Here is a 7,035-nt window from a genome sequence, read left to right as displayed (position 1 = left end):
TAAATAAACCATCCTGTGAGTTTTTCTGGTTATGGAGTGAATTCTAAACATTAAATAGCTTAGTATGATTTTTTAAAATATTTCTTTTAAAGTATCTGCCTCCGGGAAGGAAAACTAGTCTAATTCTGTACTACCAAGGAACTTCATTCAGAAATTCATTCAACTCAATGCGCAGGATGTAACAACATTGGTATCAATATTGTTTATGATGTATCTTCACAAAAAGTAATTCTTTAGGGCTTCCAGAAATTCAAGAATGGGCATAAAAATAAGCAAATCCAAGGCACAAGCTATTTAATAATACAGGAGCTGTCATTTATTGAATGTATCAAACTTTCTTCTGGGCCTTTTCGTATACAGACGGTTGCCAACTTAAGGTGGTTCAACTTATGAGTGTTCAACTTAAGGATGCTGTGAAAGTGGTACACACTTGGTAGAAACCGTACTTTGAATTTTGAATTTTAATATTTTCTTGAGTTAGCTATTTGCAGTATGATACTCTATGGCAATGCCAGGGAGTGACAGGAGTGGTAGCTCCCAGTCATCCACACAATCACGAGGGCAAAAAGTGCACTGTGTTGCCAGATGATTTTGCCCTTTTGTAGGTTAATGTAAGTGTTCTGAGTACTTTTAAGGTAGGCTAGGCTAAACTATGACAGTAGATTTTGTGTATTAAATGCATCTCAACTTATGATATTCGAAACAATGGGTTTTTCAGGACACAACCCTATTGTAAGTCAAAGAGCATCTGTATTATATTTTATCTTTACAACAATGCTACAGAATGATATTTTATTTTTATTTTACAATTGAGAAAACTGAGGCTGAGAAAGTAAAGTGATGTCCTCAAGGTCAGTTATGTAACTGAGATTTGAAGCTACATTCATGCCATTCCAAAGTCCATACTTATTCACTGAGCAACCTTGACTGGTATGTATACAATTTTGAATTTTTTTTGTAGGCAGGAAGAAGTAAGAAGATTTAGTCACTACTACTAAGACCTATAAGGTTCAAGACTTCCATAGTGCATTATCTATTCTCATGAATGCTTCAGTTTCCCTTCCAATCATACTGTATTCCCTAGCAATTATTTAGTTTTGTCATCACTGGATAAAGTGCTAGGAACAGTATTTCCTATTGACCTCAAGGGCAATTTGACAAGCATTCTGACTTATCAACTATACATTTTTCTGTGGAGATACATTAGAGGCGATCTGGTCATTTCAGGGGGGTATATTCTTCTTTTTTTAAAAACAGGAAGCAAGATTTATTGGTGGGGATGAAGAGCCAGTAGAGTGAAAACCTTCATGAGTGCAGGGGTTGCCATTTGTCCAGGGGGCCACGACTGAGGATGTATTTGACCCCACAGTCATCTGGGATGAGCCGCTGCTCAGCCACCATGTCTTCAAATTCATCTGCATTAAACTTGATAAAACCCCACTTCTTCGTCTTCTTTTTTTCTTTGAGTTGGAGTCTCGCTCTTGTTGCCCAAACTGGAATGCAGTGGCACACTCATGGCCACTGAAGCCTTGACCTGCTGGGCTCAGTTGATTTTTCCATCTCAGCCTTCCAAGTAGCTGGCACTACAGACACATGCCCACCATGTCTGGCTTATTTTTGGATATACTGTAAAGATGAGGTCTCACCAAGTTGCCCAGGCTGGTCTCGAACCCCCGGGCTAAGGCAATCCTATCGCCTCGACCTCTCAAAGTGCTGGAATTACAGGCTGAGCTACCGAGTCGGCCAGCCTCATTTCTTTGAGATATGGATCTTCTGGCAGCCAAGGAACTTGTAAGGCCTAAATCACATGCTCCTTGTTCTGCAGCTTGGTGCGATTGACATGATGACGGCCAATGTGCACCCTGGCTATGGTTCCCTGGGGCTTCCCAAAGGCACCTCGCATGCCTGTCTGGGGTCTGTCAGCCCCAGTACAGGATAACATCTTGTTGATGTGGATGATGTGAAAGGGGTAGAGCCTCACTCATATATGAAAATCATCTTTGCCACAGCTTTTTACCATGGACTTGTTGGCACAAATAGGACAGCCTCCAAGACTTCAGAGGACAGCTGTTCATATTCATCTGACACCATGTGGTACAGAGTGGGAAATCATCTACTTTTGCCTTCTTCCACACCAGGTCAAAGATGTGAATGTTGGCTTCAGAGACACCTCAGCAGAAGTGAAATTTTGGGTAAGGCTTGTTCTTACAATACTGGTAACACTGGGCAGGTCGGCGACCCATGGTGACATCAGGATCTTCAAGAGAGCAGGGAGACAGCCCATAGACTGGGAACAAATATTTGCCAACTCCATGTCTGACAAAGGCCTAACATCTAGGATCTACAAAGAACTATAATGTGCTGAAAAGAAAAAAACAAAGAGCCCCATTACAAAATGGGCAAAAGATAGGAACAGACAGTTCTCAAAAGAAGACATATGAGCAGCCGACAGATACAGGAAAAAATGTTCAACCTCACTAGTCATCAAGGAGATGCAAATTAAAACTACACTGAGATACTATCTAACTCCAGTCAGAAAGGCCATCATCAATAACTCAAAAAATAACAGATGCTGGAGAGGATGTGGCAAAAAGGGAACACTTCTACACTGTTGGTGGGAGTGCAAACTAGTACAGCCTCTGTGGAAAACAGTGTGGTGATTCCTAAAAGTTTTAAAAATTGACCTTCCATATGACCTTGTAACCCCCCTACTCGGAATATATCCCCCTACTGGGAATATGACCTTCCATATGACCTCATAACCCCCCTACTGGGAATATATAAAAAAGGTACCTTCACACGTATATTTATCGCAGCATTGTTCACAATAGCAAAAACATGGAACCAACTGTGCTGCCCATCAAAAGAGGACTGGATAAAAAATATGGTACATATACACAATGGAATATTACACAGTGATAAAAAAGAACAAAATCATGACCTTTGCAGCAACTGGATGGACTTAAGAGTCTGTAATACTGAGTGATCTTTTACAGAAACAAAGAACTGAGTATCACATGTTTTTACTCATAAGTGGACCTTGATCACCTACCACAATACTATAAGAAAAGGATTGATTGTAGCGGGAAACTGCGGAGGGGACGGGGAGTGGGGAGGTGAGATTGACAGTAGAGGAAATCTGCCTGGAGAAGGGGGGCACATCTCATTAACAAGGGTACCAGAACAGTGAATATTTGTATACCTAACCCTGAAATGTACCCCACAATTTTAAAATAAAAAAATTTTACAAGTTAAAAAAAAAGAAAAAGAGGTTTTGGAACAGAAGACAAGAACAGGCCTCACTCCAGGGGTGAGAAACAGCAATAGCACTGACTGAGCTGCGGTCCGCGCTTACTCACCACGGCGGGATTGTATTCTTAACCTCAGGAACACTTTACAGGGCACAGAGGGTATAGTTTAAAAATCATTCTAATTTATTTTATATAATTATAGACACATTGATATATATGCAATACATTATATATGCCTGTATTTTAGATATATTTTATGAGAAGAAAACCTTAAACTGATCCAAACCAACAAACCCTCTCAGTGTCAATCAGTTTACTTTTCCAGAAACATAAACCTAAAACATGTTTAGCATCAGAGAAGTTTAATTTTCATTTAGACTAAGTTCTTTTTTTAAAAAAGTATTTTATTGTGGAGATGTGGGGTACAAGTAAGGGTTAAGAAGAGGATGAAAGTAGACTAAGTTCTAAATTGGCAGTAAGTGCTGTTCTAACTCCTCCATCTATCATTGAACTGTTCCTTGGAGAGTAACTCCTTTCAATATATCATAATCTGGATTCTTTCATTACATGAAAAAATGTTCTCTCAAGTGTTATTACATCTGATTTCATTACATAAGTCTCCAAAAATGTGCTTTGGCCAATTCTTTTCCTTGAAAATGTTAATTTTTTTCACAGTATAAATCAGTTTGAGGATCACCATGTGTCTGAATAAAGTAAATAGTACAGTAATCAAAATACCAAAGTGAGTTCTGTGTTAAATGAAAATAAATATTGTCCAGAAATAAAGAAAGAGAGCCATAGTATAAGGATGTCAGATCTTGGAGATCATCTTATCTTGCAGACAAGAAAGTTAAGGACAAAAAAAAGTTGAAATGATTAATTCAAGTTGTGGGGCAAGTTCATCACTAAGCCAAGAAGAGAACACATGTCCTGTAAAAGCTGTTTATCTCACCATATTACTTATTTTTAATGCACATTGTGTATCTGAATTGCTTGGGGAAACTCTTAAAAATACAGATGTCTGGGCCTCATCTCCAAAGATTCAATTCATAGGCAGTGGGATCAAGGCATCTATATTTTTAAGTCCTCCCCATCTGCTTCAACATTTCTACCAAGAATGAGCACTACCAAATTATGACATGCTGCCTTCCTAACATTGTAGACATAAATCATTGCCTTTGAGGCTACAGAGAAGATGCTTGCTCTCCTAAATGAGTTGAATAAGACCTTCACTTGATGAAGTGTATTGAAAGAGTTACTACACAAATGATATGCTTATAAAGAAAATTTGGTGTACTCTCCCAAACACTTTAGTTTAAAACTAAAGAAATTGTGGCTTTGTGAATCTTCATGTTTTTAAGAAATGACTAGTTGCAATTTATAAACTATGCTTCAGGAAGCTACCACTGAACTTTCCTCTCCCAGTCTGGCTTAGATACCCTTCCTCTGTCCTCTCATAGAACTCTGGGTTTAGACCTGTTATGGATGTTACCACATAGCATAGAATTTTTTTTGTCTGTTTCTCTTACTGCACTGTGAGAAACACAGGGAAATAATTCTGTTATTTATGCTTATATTTCCAGAATCTTTTCTGCCACAGAGTAAATAATACATAACTGTTAAATTGAAGTAAATTTGGAGTGTTAAAAGCACAATTATAATGAGCTTAGCAAGTAAAAGAGAAAGATGTTTCCAATCCAGAACAAAGATAATGGAAAAGAGTACCTGTGCTAATAGGATAAAAAGTATGGTTGCCACTTCTATTCTCACAAAGAAACGGTAACGTTTGTTTTATGTTCTTGTACTAGTAAATTTGCATATGTTGTCTCATTGCGTGCTCACAATAATCTTTCAAGGTAGTTGTTATCACTTCTGATTATTATATATGGATGTTGATGCTTAGAGAAACTGGTTATTTAACCTGCCCAAAGTCATTCAGGTAGTAGGTAATAAAGACAGATTTCACATTCAAGATTTTCTGACTCTGAAACTCTTACTTTGCCGATTATCTTTAAAACTTCACCCCTTATAAAGTTATTTGTCATTCTCTACCCAGAGTCAAATTCCAGGGAAAAAATTCATTTAAAATTCCCATTATCTGATGAGATTAGGTGCGTTCAGGGTGGTATGGATCGACCTTTCATATGACCCTGCAATCCCCCTCCTGGGAATATACCCAGAAGAACTCAAATCACTCCATGAAAAAGATACCTGCACGTGCATGTTTATCGCAATGTTATTCACAGTAGCAAAAACATGGAACCAATTGTGCTGCCCACCGAAAGAGGACTGGATAAAAAAATGTGGTACATATACATGATGGAATATTATGCAGCCATAAAGAAGGACAAAATTATGAACTTCGCATCAACTTGGATGGACTTAGATTCTATAATACTGAGTGATCTATTGCAGAAACAAAGAACTGAGTATCACATGTTCTCACTCATGGGCTGAACTTGAACAATTATAATACTGTAAGAAATGGATTGGCAGTAGTGGAAAACTGCTAGGGGAAGGGAGGCACACCTCATCAACAAGGGTACCGGAATACTGAATATTTGTATACCTAACCCTGAATTGTACCCCACACCTTTAAAATAAAAAGTAAAACAAGAAGTTTCCATTATCCAGAATTTTTTTTGCCTGTTTTTTACTGTGTTGAACCCCCAGCATTTTGAACAGCCTACATACAGTAAATGCTAAAACAAATCTGTTGAATCACTAACAAATGAGTGACTAATATGTTGCTTTGCCCTTAACCAAGAGGTCCATGCATTCCTATTAATGCATATTCCTGTCTATCACATCCCCAAACATGTACAATTTTCTTACACATAATTGTCGCTAATGATAATTACATGTTCAAGTCATTGACATCCAGGTAGATAGAAAAAGTAAGTTCCAGTGTTCAATAGTACAGTAGGGAGATTATAGGTAACAATAATTTATAGTGCATTTTAAGACAGCTAGAGGAGAAGAATTGGAATGTTCTCAACACAAAGAAAAGATAAAGAGGTGATGAATATTCCAATTATTCTGATTTGATTATTCTACATTGTATACATATACAAAAATTTTACATGTGCCCCCAAACATGTGCAACTATTGTATATCAATTAAAAATACTTTTATTTTATTTTATTTTATTTTGGAGTTGGAGACTCACTCTGTCGCCCAGACTGGAGTGCAGTGGCCGCTCCCGGCCACCGCAGCCTCGACCTGCTGGGCTCCGGCGATCCTTCCGCCTCAGCCTTCCAAGTAACCGGAATTACAGGCATGCGCTACCACACCCGGCTGATTTTTTAAATTTATTTATTGTAGAGACGAGGTCTCGCTGCCCAGGCAAGTCTCGAACCCGTGGGCTCAGGCAATCCACTCACCTCAGCCTCCCAAAGGCGCGGGATTACAGGCTGCGCCACCGAGCCCGGCTAAAAATATTTTTAAAAACACACACATAAAAAGAAAATTCCATCGTGTAAATTATACCTTTCTTTTTTAGACATTACTATTCTTAGACTCTATTGAGAAACAAGGAGGAATTATTGAACTGAAATAGTGCTTTCCTGAGAATAGAGAGAGGATTGCTTGAATAAGGGAGTTGAAGAACAACCTGGGCAACATAGAGAGACCTTGTATCTACAAAAAATTTTTTAAAAATTAACTGGGCATGGTGGCATATGCCTGTAGTCCCAGCTACTCAGGAGTTTGATTCAGGAGGATCACCTGAGCCCAGGAAGTCAAGGCTGTGGCAAACTGTGATTGTGCCACTATATTTCAGCTT

At 38.4% G+C, this 7,035-nt stretch overlaps 1 pseudogene; it reads right to left on the bottom strand.

Annotated features, from left to right (window-relative positions):
- Positions 1–1,305: 1,305 nt before the first annotated feature.
- On the bottom strand, positions 1,306–2,243 carry LOC103264918 (annotated as a pseudogene).
- Positions 2,244–7,035: the final 4,792 nt, after the last annotated feature.

Source organism: Carlito syrichta, unplaced genomic scaffold, assembly GCF_000164805.1.
Source record: "Carlito syrichta isolate Samal-C Ts95f unplaced genomic scaffold, Tarsius_syrichta-2.0.1 Scaffold305767, whole genome shotgun sequence".
In the NCBI taxonomy this organism is placed as follows: Eukaryota; Metazoa; Chordata; class Mammalia; order Primates; family Tarsiidae; genus Carlito; species Carlito syrichta.
This window is presented reverse-complemented; position numbering and strand designations above follow the sequence as displayed.